This window comes from Clarias gariepinus, chromosome 17 (genome assembly GCF_024256425.1).
Source record: "Clarias gariepinus isolate MV-2021 ecotype Netherlands chromosome 17, CGAR_prim_01v2, whole genome shotgun sequence".
NCBI lineage: Eukaryota > Metazoa > Chordata > Actinopteri > Siluriformes > Clariidae > Clarias > Clarias gariepinus.
The window spans coordinates 14734142-14749404 of record NC_071116.1 but is presented as its reverse complement, the minus strand read 5'-3'; the positions used below and the strand labels follow the sequence as shown (position 1 = coordinate 14749404).

Below are 15263 nucleotides of genomic sequence, written 5' to 3'. Positions count from 1 at the left end.
TGTACAACTTTAGGTCACAGCACATAGTCATAGCTGGAGTAAACTTACGCAGCAGCAAAATGCAGATTAGCATCTACCAGAAGTGCAAATAGTAATGTGTATACATCAGTGCAAATCAGTCCAAACACACCAGTAAGCGAGCAGCATCTTGGTTCCAGACCAACAAGATTAACGTTATGGAGTGGCCAGCCCAATCCCCAGACCCTAATCCAATAGAAAACTTGTGGCCTGACAATAAAAAAGCCGTTTCTGAGGCAAAACCAAGAAATGCAGACGAATTGTGGCGTGTAGTACAACTTTCACAGATGTGAAGCAGTTCTCAGAAAGCATAGTTATACAACTAAGTTTTAGTTCAGAGATGCACAAGAATGAATAAACTTCAAGCATTTTTGTTTAAATGGTAAATTCATTACTTTATAAAGATGAATGATGACAGCTATTTTTTTTTTACAGACTAATATTTGTTTTTCTCCCCTTTCTGTAAACTAATAATCCATTTAGCACATTTTTCTTCATGTTGTGATTCAGAATAGAATGTGCAGGGTGTCCAATACATTTATGTGATTTAAATGAAAAAAGTTATTATATGGATATGGAGCTTTACTCACTTTTTCAACACACTACTATTATTTTGAACACAACTGTACATACACTGGGTGGAACAATTTCACCAGATGAGTGACACACAAAGTAATCATCAAAATGCTATAAACAAAATTATAAAGCATGTTTCCTTCGGTTAATGTAAGCTGATGTTTCAATAAGCTATAATGAAATGATGTAATAAAATTCTGTGACTGTGTTTCCTGCATTCTAAAGTAGCATTTCCCCATGATGTCTTCTATAGAAAGCAGAAGTGTGTACAATATTATATATATATAAAAACACATTTAAGCCGAACTGTGTACATTTTGAAATGTCTCTCAACATACTGTGCATGTCTTTGGATTGTGGGGGGAAAACTCACCAAGCATGGACAGAACAACATGAAAACTACACACACGCATAACTACACTACACTACACTACACATACACTGAAAGCAATATTTGAACCCCTAACCTTGGAGATGATACTGCTAACCGCTAAGCCACCCTGCCGCCTACACACTTTAATAACTTTAAATTACAGCTATATATAATTATTCTCTATAGCAATAGTTTAAACTTTAATCTTTCGTAATTTGGAATGCGCAATATAATAGTAATCTGTAAGTCTTGTTAAACTGAAAAGGCATCATCGTTATTTTGTGACTTGGACGTATGAGATCATCTGGACAGGACTTGACGTGGTATATTTCTGGCTAGACTATTTAGATACATCTATTACACTAAAAGAGAAGCAGTTTAAAAACCTTGTGCCAAACATGTTTTCAGTAAAGCTCTTGTGCCTTCTTCTAGCTCTGCACTTTTGCTCTTCTACAAACACTGGTAAGCAATTTCATTTAATTTAGGTTAATGTGCTGCTGTTATGCAAAATTGTTTACAGCTTATAGCAAAGCATTAAATACACATAATCTAAGCCTATAACTAGTCAGTGCTACAGTACATTACAAAATAATGAGTCAAGAACTTTGCTTTCTTCTATTTATTGTTTAGAGAAAGATTAGATTATTGCAATGACGTTTATCCTTTTGTGCCATACAAATAAAATAATGATGCTGCTATTTAAAATCCATAAATGAAAGGAAGTCATGTTTTAATTTTTTTAAATTATTCTTGTTTGTGATTTCTCATGTTTGGTTGTAAAGGACACAACTGTTTCTCCATGCTAATCAGTCATTTATAAACTGAACTAAGTTTACTTAGTATGATACTATGTAATCTACAATTTGTTCAAATCCTCCTATATCCAATATACTCCTGATAACAGATAAAATAAAATAAAATTCTTGTCCATTTGCACGTCTTTGGGTCTGTGTTCGTCAAGTTTGCATGTTATCCTTGGTGAGTTTCCTCCCACAATCCAAAGACATGCAGAGGCTAAGAGTCATGTTAGCCTCTGTGTGTTGAGTGAGTGTGTGCCTGTACCCTGTGATAAATTGGCACACCATCCAGGGTGTACCCCTCCTAGTGTCCCGAATTCCCTGGGATATGCTTAAAAATGTAAAGATTTTACTTAGAATATAAATTCTTTATTGTATATATTCAAAATGAATAATATCATCCCATAACATGACATGACTTTATGACTCCCTAGCAAATTGGATTATTTTTTTGATTAATCTCAATTGCAAGTGGCTGTCTTATATGCAGACAGTTGTTTAGCTCCAATCGTGTAAAATTCAGGTCACATTGTGTGTATATGTGTGAGTGGAAATGCTCTTACTTTCATTATTGTCCCTAGTCCAGAGTGATGAGTAAGAAGGGAATCGCATGAAGCGATGCACCCATGACGCATAGTGGCCACTGTACAAGCCTCTGGAGGAAGTGTTAGGCTGGCCTAGGCTTAGCAGTGTTAAGTCAGCTGAAGACCTGAACGTACTAAACGACCAGATTATCACCGCAATTATTATTCTTTTTCCCCTCCAGGGGACTCTGGTAGCATAATTTTCACACATGAATTGACCACCACAGTGTCCTGACTTTAACACTTTTAAAAGTCTGGAAGTGCTGAAAAGGACTTTAGTTATTCTTAGTTATTCTGGATGGAAATACTGTGTCAGGTCTATGTATTTTTGAACAAATGTATATATATATATATATATATATATTTTTTTTTTGGTCATTTGGCCTCTGTACACCACCATACTGAATAGTCAAGATGTGAACAAAGTCAAAACCTTCATAAAGTGTGTCATTCAGGAATTGCTGCCTTTTTTCTTTTGTCTTTTAAACTCCTTGAATTATATCTGAAGGTCTTGCGTACATTTCAGTATTCAGTATTCAAATTAAAAAACCCAAAACACACACAAACATATCTTTGTATGACTGTAAATAATATATGACATTATACAATATTGCATAATATTGTCAAAATGAAGACATGGATATGCACATCATACTCATTATATAGTTTGTGCCAGGCATGTGTGTCTTACAAAGCCTATAGTACATTGTATAGTTTTCTTGTGAAAAAGTTACCATGACTCAGCATTCTCATCCCCCGCAGTTCTACCATGTCTTACTCTGCAGCTGATAAACAGCACTAAATCCTCTCCTGTGTGGAGCTGATCTGCTCTCTGATGGGTTTGGGTCAACAGCAGGTAAACTTTACATAGACCAGAGCAACTCAAGTTTTTTACCATCATGAGACTAGCAGTATGAACAGCACTCTGACACTTTGTAATCCAAACTGGACAGGAGGAGACACACTCATGTGTCGAGCCTGTTATTCACACAACTGCACACTCAAGAGCATCACACTACCCCACAGCTCAGGTGTGCTTTTGAACATACTCTCTAATGTGGACTTATATGAGAAATACTTGATCACATATGGGGCACCAAATGTAAAAAGTTTCACTTTTTCAACTTTCACAAAAAGTTTAGTTGTATATATAAAAGGTAAATGTTAAATAGAAAATGTTTAATATAATTGAAAATAACTGTATGTAGAATAAATTTCTAATTAAAATGTAAATCTTAAATGTTTTATTTTAACCTTCTCGTATTCTTTACCTTGGGGTATGTGAAAACCCAGTCCTAGGAGGGTTGCCAGGTTTTGCAGAAAAGCTCTAAGATTTTCTCTTGTAGCCCTAAAATAATTATCACAAAATCACAACATGAACTTCTTAGGAAGAAACTCCCAGAGACAAAGAAAAAAGAAGTTAATCATTGAGTTGAAATGCAGCATTGTGCTGCAACCTAGTTGATATCTAAGTCAACAGTGCATGGCATTTGTGCACTGTAAAAAAGATAAGGTCTACAAATTTACAAACAAAAACAATGAGTTCAAGAGCAGAGCAAGTAAACATGTCTGCCATGTTAGTCACCATGTTAAACATGTGTCATGTTAAAAAAGTGGAAAATCCCATCTACCACCATCTATCTTATTTATTTATCTTAGTCACTGCAGAATGTAAGCTGACGAGAGCTTCTCTTACAGAGAAATGTACAAATGTACAAAAGGGGAGGAAGCAACTTTATGGCAAGTATTACGTAAATGCCTCAGCATGCAATATGAGCTAATAGAGGTGTCAGGTCCATCACCTTAGTGTTTGGCCACAGTAAATTAGTCATGTGTTGTCTTTTTTACAGTATATACACGTGTTAATATGCACCATAGCACCATAGTTTTAGGAAATGTATTTTTTTTTTGTTAAAGATTTTAATTATTAATTATAAAATAAGCAGAAATAACTTTATATGTGTAGTTTGGATAAATAATAGTTAATGTTCACTGATTACTGAGTGTTCCTTTACAGATTCAGCTTGTCAATTTATAACTGTTGGGATACTCTTTGGCTTATTAATTGGCGCTGCTTTGATCGACTGTTTTTTAATCAACGTCAAAGTAAGTTTGTGTTTACATATACAGTTCTTCATGGATTTAAACTGTGCATTCTGAACCTTTGTCATGTAATATTATAAACTAATTCCTGTTGTCATCTTTCAGCACCACATCATTGCCAGTCTGCTCGGGATGGGGTTGTTTCATCCTCCCAGGTCTCGTCAATCAAACTAAACATACAGTACCTGCTACTAAGAAAGAGGTTTTGATGACTTTTGAAGTGCAGTTAACATTGTTTACTGCCAGAAATTACTCTACCACTTACTCTACTCTTACCCTGCCACAAGAGGTCACAATCTCCAAATTCCAGTTCAACCTCTACCAGCCCCTTCTAGATTGTAGTATACTATATCTACTTATGAAGTTTAGCAATACACTGCAAAGTCTTTGCCAACCTTTTGACTACAGTATGTAAATTATGACTGTTGTAGTTCTGCTGATTTTCTATCCTGAGTCTGGCTGCTCTCAGTTTATTCTTGAGCTTATTTCTTCTCTGGTCATACTGTGTCTTATGCTTTATCTGCTTGTGTTTTGAGTGTTTATCCACATTGAGTTTAGTTTGTGATTTTAAGGTTTTATGCCTGGAAGATTATAGTCCTTTGAACATGTGAGAAAACACTTTTAATCTGACTCTGTTAACCTGTGACTTGTTTACCCGTTGAGCATGTTTGGGATGTGCTTGACCAGCGTATACGACAGCGTGCACCAGTTCCCACTAATATCCAACAACTTCGCACAGCCATTGAAGAGGAGTGGACCAACATTCCACAGGCCACAATTGACAATCTGATAAACTCTATGCGAAGAAGATGTGTTGCACTGCATGAGGCAAATGGTGGTCACACCAGATACTGACCAGTTTTGAGTCCCCAGACTCCCAATATAGCAAAAAACTGCACATTCCAGGGTGGCCTTTTATTGTGGGCAGTATAAGGTACACCTGTGCACTACTCATGATGTCAGATCAGCATCTTGATGTGGCACACCTGTGAGGTGGGATGGATTCTCTCAGCAAAGCAGAAGTGCTCACTATCACACATTTAGACTGATTTGTGAACAATGTTTGAGAGAAATGGTAATATTGTGTATCTGGAATGAATTTTAGATCTTTAAATCCATCTCATGAAAAATCGGAGCAGAAACAAAGGTGTTGCGTTTATATTTTTGTTGAGTGTAATTCTATAGAATAGCTCCTACATGAACATGTTTTCCTCTGTCTTAGGCAAGCTGTGGTTAAGGGTGATAGGAGGAAAAAAAAAAAAAAAAAGTGTGATCACAATTCTTTTAAACCCAACCGGTGAAGTGATTAACTTCTCATTTCTTAAATAATCATGTCAATAGACGTATTTGAATCAAATAGAGTCAGTACACTGTACAGCTCTCTTTTGCAGAGGACTGGACTGAAGACCTATAATTAGGAAAGCAAACTACTGTAGTGTGCTCCAGGTAAGCCTTTTACTGCATGCCAGAGTTTTAGGGATATTATATTACTAAACTAGGATAAGGCACTGTACTATAGAAAATTATGAATAAATGCTGTAGAATAGAAATTCTAGTGTATTTACACAGTGCTTTGATCCAATTTATCTGTCTGATTTTTGGGTCACTATCTTAAGCACATTAAATAATAAGCAGCTTAAACAGGTTCTCCTTTCATTATCTAGACATACTCAAGTTTCATAATAACCTGTTTGTGTTTGATGTACAGCTGAAGTACAGGTATGTATTGGGGCACCTACAGACTTTTTTTTTTTCATAATTTGCAGCAGAACCACCTTTATTATATAAAATATGTCTACGTGCAACAGATGCACATGTGATTATTCAGCAAGTAAGTGACCAGATTCTATGTTACTGTTTCTCTCAGCAGAATCTTTATCTTTAATATATCTCAGTCATTGGATGGACAATTTCACCAGGTAAGTGACACTCACATGATGAAAATATTACTTTTTAAACTACATTACAAAGAATGTTTCTTGTGGTAATTTTAGCTGATGTTCCGATACGCTATAATGAAATTATGTAATAAAATGCTGTGGCTGTGTGCAGAGGATAAGGAATTTTCTAGACCATACATGTATCTGTGCTTAAAAAAATTCTCATCTAATTTAAATCTTTGAATCCTGGCAAATCTATTCTTTAGAGAGTTTATTCATTTCCTTTGTATATAAACTCTTAACATTAAATTTTCACAATTGTTTAAAGGGAACTTACAGAGAATTAACCAGAACTTTAAAGAGAACTTACAATTTTGGTGACCTATTAGATACATCTCCTGTACTCGAGAGGAAACTGTTTAGATATTATGCATGTTTCTGATTCTTCGTTTTTGCTCTTTTACGAACACTGGTAGGACTTTTTATTCTTACTTTAGCTGGGTTAGCGTGCTGTTTGTCATGAACTGTTAGGTGTTGGACTGTGGGCATGGTGTGGCAGGCATAAACGCAGAGAGGGATGATGTTGAACAAAAGTCTTTTTAATAAACCAATCAAACAAAACAGGAACAACAAAGGAAGTTGGCTTTACTTGGAAGCATATGAACAAAACCAATAATCAACTAATACACAGACTAGGGTTTACACACACTAATAGACAATACAGACATGGGACACCAACCAGACGAGACAAGACACTAAACAGCCTAGAGGACTAAACACAAGGGACAATACATGCTAGGGGCTAAACACACACAAGACAGACTTGGCTAGGCCTACTAGCTGTTATGCACATTAGGAGCTAAACTAGCTAGTAGCTAAACAGACTAACTGCTAAACAGGCTAGTAGCCAGAGACCCAAGGGATGAACAGACTAGGTACACAGCAGACTAGGTATGCAACAGACTAAGAACTCTAAAGGTTAGTAGCTAAACAAGTTAGTTCCTAAACAGACTAATCTAAACGGACAAGGAGACTAGACAGACTATGATCTAAGCAGGCTAGTAGTGCACTGATTAGTATTTATACAGACTAAGAGCTAAACATGCAAAGGGGGTTACTCACACATGAGGGTAGACACAAAAGGTTAATTCTCCTAGAGGCTAATCCTGCTAGGAGACACAGAGACAAACTAAATAATGACAAATATAAACCAAATGCCAACTAAACAAACTAAAACAGAACATAACAAGAGAAAACAAAACCCACTTAACAGAACAGAAATTTACATTAATGCTCGACCCAGTTTCCCAGAACAACCAGCTATTTATAACATGACTAATGAGCTACCTCATTCAGGTGAGCACCCGCATCACCTGACCGAGGTGCCTTCTGGGAAACTGAGTCTACCAACAAAAACTACAAACTAAAAACAGTGCCCTCTAGTGGGCAACCCTTACACTGTTATGCAATATTTGCCTTTATTCATTTGTTTAAAGCTCGCTATTCTTGTTTCTAAACAATACATTTGTAAATCTTTTGTTTAAAAATATAGGAATGTTTCTCTGTGCTATTCATGCGAAGATAATAATTAAAAAAATTATGATGATGATAATTTCATGGATATCTGATTGATATTGATTTTAAGATATCATGTAAGGTAGGCAGAAAGGGTCAGCAATAACATCCTGATAACAAAATGTTTTTTTAAATTTAATTTTTTATTAAATGTTGTACATTTTCTTTAGCACTTTAATTTAAGTGAGCATATAAATATCCGATCATTTAGACATTTTTTTCAAGATATACATTCTTGGTTGTCAACCTGTACTTAGAGAGAGAGAGAGAGAGAGAGAGAAGAGAGACATAAGGCTCATAAAAAAAAAATCAAATAATGACAACATTGCAAATTCATTTTGTTGTTTATATAAAAATGCATTTAAATTGTAAAATAAACAATTATTTGACAACATGCTATAGTATGCAATAGTATGTACCTAACAAATCTCTCTTTCATTTATTAATGAAATGTTATAAAGACTATGTACTGTAACAGTCTAGGCGTGTAAAATTGAACGTAAACTGTAACATAGGATGGCATTTCTTTGTTACTTTTAAAGCAGATAGTATTACAGAACATACAGCAACACCTGTGTAGGTTTAAAAAAATGTACACTAAAATAACTTGTTTAATAGTTATGATGCTTTTAAATGTTAGGGGGAAAACAGTGTTTCACCTTAAATTACAAAGACTACCACCACTAGGGGGCTCCCACATTAAGGCTACTACTGTACTACCACGTGATAGTCTTTGGGAGGGCCAAAGACTATCATATGTTTCCTCTGAACCACGTGACGCCAGCCGACCTCTTTTCAAACTGCTCGTGCACGCACCTCTTATCCCTTCCTCTGAGAGAGCTCGGCCTATCAGCACTCCGGCTGCGAGAGGTTACAGCATCTCCCGGGAATGGAACTCGCTCGATCTCCGGATGATAGGGCGAGCACTTTTCCACTGCGCCACTCGGGGGCCTACAAAGACTATTTTATGCAATCAAAACGTGGTTATGCATTATCCAAGTAAAACCTTTGTGCTGACCCTGTAACTAAGTATAACACAGGCTCATCCTCTAACTAAGTAAAAACCTTCCCCCCCACAGCAGTGTGGAAAATATGTGGTAAATCTATTTTATTGTGAACCATAATAAACAGAAGAAGGTTTTAAACATAGAATTATACTGCGCTTTTACTGTACATAATTGTAAAAATACCTGTAACAATAACCAAATAATACTGTTAGGCTTTTTGTTTTCTTAAAACATGCTGGGCTGAAATGCTTGTGGATCTACTGTAACCATCACAACATCGTATTTTGCTAAAGTCTGCTAGGTCTTTAGTGGAGATGCTGCCTTTATACCATGTCCTTTACAGTTTAATTACAGTCACAAAATCAATGTTAAGTGGGTAAAAATTGTAAAAAATTCAAATTTTGTGGATGGAATATTCAAAGTAATAAAATTTGCTATTTGTGATTTAAGAAAAATAAAATAATAAGGTTGCTATTTAAATCAATAGTTAAATAAATAGAATTAAAGTGAACTTCATATTCTGTTTTAGAGTAATAAAAATATTTATTTGGTATTCAGTCATCTATTTAAATTCTGTACTCAATAATTTAAAGATAAAGCCATTTCACCGTATATCATGGAATGTAATCAGTAAGGTTGGTTACCTGTGTAGTGAGGACAATAGTAATATCGTTTTGTCATATTGCCTGGCCTAGTAGCTGGGGAGTAGGTATTTGTGTTTATAAATCAGTTATAAGTTCAATATGCATTTCGTCATGTAAGTATTTTGCACTATACTAATCAAAAATCGTCTCCCCTGCTGGGTCTCTCACTGGTATGATATAATATAACACTGTGACCATGTGTGTGTGTAAAACATTTTGTTTTGTGTCTGTAAGCGCGTATGTACAGCACGCGTGTACTGTTTCTTATAACACACGTTTAGAAATTCTTTTCGGCATGAGGCTGTGTTGGCCCAGTTTTATGCGCAGAGCGCCGGAAGATTTTCTGAAGCTCAAATCTCTGAAATAGTAGGGGAATTTCCTTAAATAGATGCTATCTTTAATAACCGATAGAGGGTTTTTGACATCTAAAGGATGGACATTTTGCAGGCTGTCCTTTGGAGAAATGAGAGAATAATGAATTATCTCAAGAGAATAATGAATGCACAGTTGTTGGGTCAAAATAACCCAACCGGATGTTCATTTGTAAATGATCCACTACATCACATTTGACCTAACATGAGCAACCCACCAATGTGTTTAAAGTACCCAAAATAACCCAAAACTTAAATAACAATAAACTGATACAGAGATACGCTATATAACGGTTTATTCTTTGTACAAATAAAATTGTCTGCTAGTGAACTTGAGCGTCTGTCTAAACAACATTTAACCAATGTTTTTTTTTTCTTTTTTGACTCATTATTTTACAGTACATATCAATAGCTCTGGTTCAGATTTGTCATGTTTGTTGTATAAAGTACTCATGTGGAAATTAAGGTCATATTGTATTGTATTTCTTCGCTACAACTGTTTTCATGACTTAATTATATTTTAAAACTGCGGCGAGTGAAAATGTCCCTTTGCGCCACCTGGTGGTCGTTTCACGAATTACTTTAAAATTGCAACTGATTTATTTTGGCCGCTGTCGTTTTGCCGCAGCAGTAAGCATGGCGGTAATAGGCATTCTGGTTGATTACCTACCTTTCCATTCATGATTTAATTCCAAGCACATTTCTTTCACACAGTTGAAGGTTCAGCACTTACCTTCCAGGTTTGTTAAGGTGTTGAAATGGTTGATGAAGCCCAGTAATCCGACCCTTCTGAAATGGTGCCTTTTTTTTGGTCAGGCAGTGTATTTACATATGTGTAATTTTTTTTATAATGCTATAAGATCACGGATATCTTCACGCATGTCTACTATCAGAACTATAGGATATAAAGTGTGGCTTCGTGTAGCACCTCTATCCGCAAAATTTGAGGATCACCACAGAAGTCTCATTCACAGCGTTGTCTGGTTTTCGTGTGAGTGTATTGCATTTCAAAAGTACTTTATAAAAAGCGGGGGGGTTCTGATATTTTTATCTGATGTTACGAAATGCAGTAACGAAATGCTGTGGCCTGGGCTTCCTGTATTCTGAAGTACCAGTTTCTGTGTTGTTTTCTTCAGAAAGCGGGACATTTCTAAATATTTCCCTGATGTCACTGGGTTTACAAATCGTGTCACATGATATACACAAATGAAAAAAACAGTAGCAAGTAAATCTTTACGAGATTAATTGTTTAATGTGAGTTGTTTTGGCATTGCTTTTTATTTGAATTGAGAGGTGTGATTTCATTGTTGGTGTAAATGTTATTCTGTAGGTGGTCTTGGTAGACTGAAACGACAGCGTAGTTATTTCGTCACTTATGCGGATGTTAGAGGTGTGATTTCATTTGGACAGGACTTGATGTGATGTGGTGTGTGTGAAGGGGGGGTAAGTGAAAGAACCTGTTAGGCTATCGCAGCTGAAGAACAAAGGTTTAAACCTCTATGCCAAACATGCCATCTGTGAAGCGTCTGTGCCTTCTTCTAACTTTTTCCTTTTGCTCTTCTACAAATACCAGTAAGCCTTTCTCACTTTTAGCTTGGTTTATTAGTGGTTGTCTCTTTATGCACAGTTGCTCAAAGGAAATCTCAATTCAGAACAGTTGCCTTTTAATAGACAGTGTTACTAAATACTAAATAATATATCAATATATATAACATGCTAGTCATGTTGATAATAAATCTGTATTCATGTTTTTCGTTCTCTTTAACTTGCTGTTTAAACCAGCGTAAAGAGACTTAGTGAATAGATTATTGCATTCATGTTTAGGCTTTTTAAAGTGTTATTTGTGATTTCAGAAAAATAAAATAATGATGTTGCTATTTAAATCAATAGCTAAATATAAGGATTCAAAGTAAACAGATGTGATTATTGCTCAATAATTTTGTATTTTATATATTTTGGTTATTTGGTATTTCATCATCTATAAGCGACTATACTCATGTATTTAAAGATAAACCCTTTTCACAGAATATCATGGAATGCTAAGCGATTAGTGTACACACATTTCATAACTTAATACTTCAAGACATTATGATCCGCTATTAATTTATTCAGTTTTGCTGATGTTTTAGAGAATATTTATGTTTCTTAGAGAAAATATTTAACACACACATGCAAAGAGCTTTTAATATCCAATAACTTCCTACGTGGTACAAAACAGTGCTTGTTTTTCTTCAAACAAAGGGCACCATGACATAATTTAGGACAATAGTAATATCGTTAGTCATATTGCCTGGCCTAATAGCTGCAAAGTAGGTACTGTATTTGTGTTATAAATCAGTTAAAAGTTTATTTTTAAATTTCCATACGTCAGTATTTTGCACTATACTAATCAACTCTTTCACTCTGCAGGTGCAGAAGACGTTACAGTGTTTAGTGGAGATGCTGCCTTTCTACCGTGTCCTTCACAGTTCAGTTACAGTCACAAAGTCAGTGTAAAGTGGCTAAAAGATGAAAACAATGGAAACTATTTAAATGTATGTGAAGGCCATATTCAAAGTAATACAATTTCTGACCCCCCTAACTGCAGACCTCGGTTTAAACTAAATAGTGAACCTTTAGGGCTGAATATAACAGGTGTTGTAAGCAGTGATGCTGGTGTTTATAACTGTGTGGTGACCAGATTAATACCACCACCACTAGTAGAAAGATCTTTAACTCTGAGGCTTAAAGGTAATGATTCTAATCTTCTATTACTTTACATTTGCTTTCTAATAGTTTTGTGTCTCTCACTTTACTAACAATAAATGTAGTGTGTTTATCCTACAAAAGCTGTACTGCATTGTATAGTTTCTTGAGGAAATGTTGATGACTTTCTGATTTCAGTCAAATGTTGATGACTTTCTGATTTCAGTGTTCTCCTCTGCTGCAGTTCCACCATTTCCTACCCTGCTGCTGATAAGCAACACTAATTCCTCCTGTGTGGAGCTGATCTGCTCTCTGGAAGGTTTGAGTCCACAGCAGGTGAACTTCACATGGACCAGAGCAACTCAACTTATTCACCATCTTGGGACCAGCAGTATGAACAGCACTCTGACGCTCTGTAAGCCAAACTGGACAGGAAAAGAAACTGTCACGTGTCAAGCCAAATATTCACACAACCGGACACTCGGCAAGAACATCACACTGACACAACACTCAGGTAACCCTTTTAGCTACTCTCTAATGTGGTCACTGTTTTTATCAAGCAAGACCAGCTAGGAAAATATGAAATCATATGCATTAGCACATTTCATACATGCAATACAGATGCAAGACAAAAAGAAGTGTGAAATGAGTAACATGAGGCCTGTGCCACAGAGCTTTATCTCACAAAGCCCCCGAGGAAGAGTAGTTATTTAACTGATTAAAATTTTATAATAATAAGTTAAAACTTTCAGAATTGTTTCAGTGTAAAATAGACAGCAATAACTTTTTTTAACGTGTAGTTAGGCTTGAAAGCAAACTATAGGTATGCTATTTAACTCTGTTCTTTTACTGATGTCTTTACAGGTTGGGCTGTGCGTTATATAGTTGTTGGGATCCTATTTGTCTTATTACTTGCCACTGCTTTGTTCATCGAGGTTTACTATCAGTATCAGTATCAGTGAGTTTGTTTTTATGTCCACAATATATAATCAACAATTCATGTTTCCAGTAATTTTCTGCATGGGTTGAACTGTGTGTAATGTAATATTATAAACTAATAGCTGTTGTTGCCTTTCAGCTGCACGCCGTCGCCAATCAACTGCTGACGAGATTGTTACACCCTCTCAGGTCTCGTTCATCAACAGCAAAAACTAAAACTACAGTTTTTGCTACCAAAAAAAAGTGTGCTTTTGAAGTGCCATTAATGGAAGTATAATAGTGCCAAAATTCCTCAAAGCAAAATAGCAGGTTGAATTACATGAACGGAAAAAAACGTGTTGCAATAAAAATGTTTGAATTTTTCTGCATTGCAATTTAATCTGAATTTAAAAAAATCCGTAGAGCATTTACAGTGTTTGAAATTTTTGCCACTGCAATTTATTGTGGTTGTATATTTCAAGTGAAAATGCAATTCAAGCATTTAAAATTCGATGCAAAAATTTTCAAGTTACTAAATTGCAGTTAAAAACTATTTTCAAGTGTTAAAAATACAATCTTCATTATTTTTCAATCTTACAAATTCAGGTCAACAAAATTTTAACTTAACTTTGTAAGTGTGGATAGTACGGTTTAATGTCAGTCTGATTAAAATAAAATAAAAAAAACAAATTTTTTGGTCACAAATTATTTATTTATACATTTTATAAATACGTTTATTGTGCAACTGGCAACCCAGCCTGTTAGTTAAGAGTGCTGCGTTCCGATCGGTAAGTAGTTTCTGAGAAGTAGACTGCACAGGGAGCAGGAAGCACACTTTTAAGTACACATCACCGGATGTGAAGACCTGAATTTTAGCGACCTGAATTTTATTACCTGAATTTGGTCTACCTGAATTTGTAAGATTGAAAAATAATGAAGATTGTATTTTTAACACTTGAAAATATTTTTGAACTGCAATTTAGTAACTTGAATACTTTTGCATTGAATTTTAAATGTTACAATTACATTTTCACTTAAAATATACAAATAACAATAAATTACATAATTTATTAATTAAATAATTAATAAATTACAGTGGAAAAAATTTCAAACACTGTAAATGCTCTACGGATTTTTTTTTCAATTCAGATTAAATTGCAATGCAGAAAAATTCAAACATATTTATTGCAACACGTTTTTTTTTCAGTTCATGTAATTCAACCTGCTACTGTATTTTGCTTTGAAGAATTTTGGCACTAATATACTTCCATAGGTATTACTCATCCCTGCCACCAGGGGTCTCAAGCACCCAAATTCTGGTGCAACCTCTGCCAGCTCCTTCTAGATTACAATATTCTGTATCTACTCATCAAGTTCAGCAACACACTGCAAAGTCTTACCACCTTGTAACTGTAACTTAGATTGTATCTTTCCCTTGCTCCCCATTTGTGAAAGTCCTTAAACTAAATAGCGTGATTACCCTGCCTACTCGTGTCCTTCCGCGTTTGGGTTTACCATTCACGCAACAAATGGCTAACCGCTAAAGCTACGTCTTCTGGTCACCTAAGGTTAGTTCTTGACAGTGACATTGAATAAGGTTTTTAAACAATGGCATGTGTGCCATACTTAAAGCTAAATGTGATCCAAAGGTGATTACATTTATGCATAATATGCAATATTATTATTTTTAAAATGTTGAAGCCATGCTAGATAGATAGATAGATACATAGAT

The 15263-nt window shown here is 35.3% G+C and overlaps 1 long non-coding RNA gene across 1 annotated transcript; it reads left to right on the top strand.

The window, feature by feature from the left end:
* The first annotated feature begins 11297 nt into the window (after positions 1-11297).
* Positions 11298-12624, top strand: LOC128505574 (uncharacterized). The gene is made up of 2 exons (XR_008355593.1): positions 11298-11500; positions 12338-12624. It is a non-coding gene; the product is annotated as an uncharacterized LOC128505574 (long non-coding RNA).
* The last annotated feature ends 2639 nt before the right edge of the window (positions 12625-15263 follow it).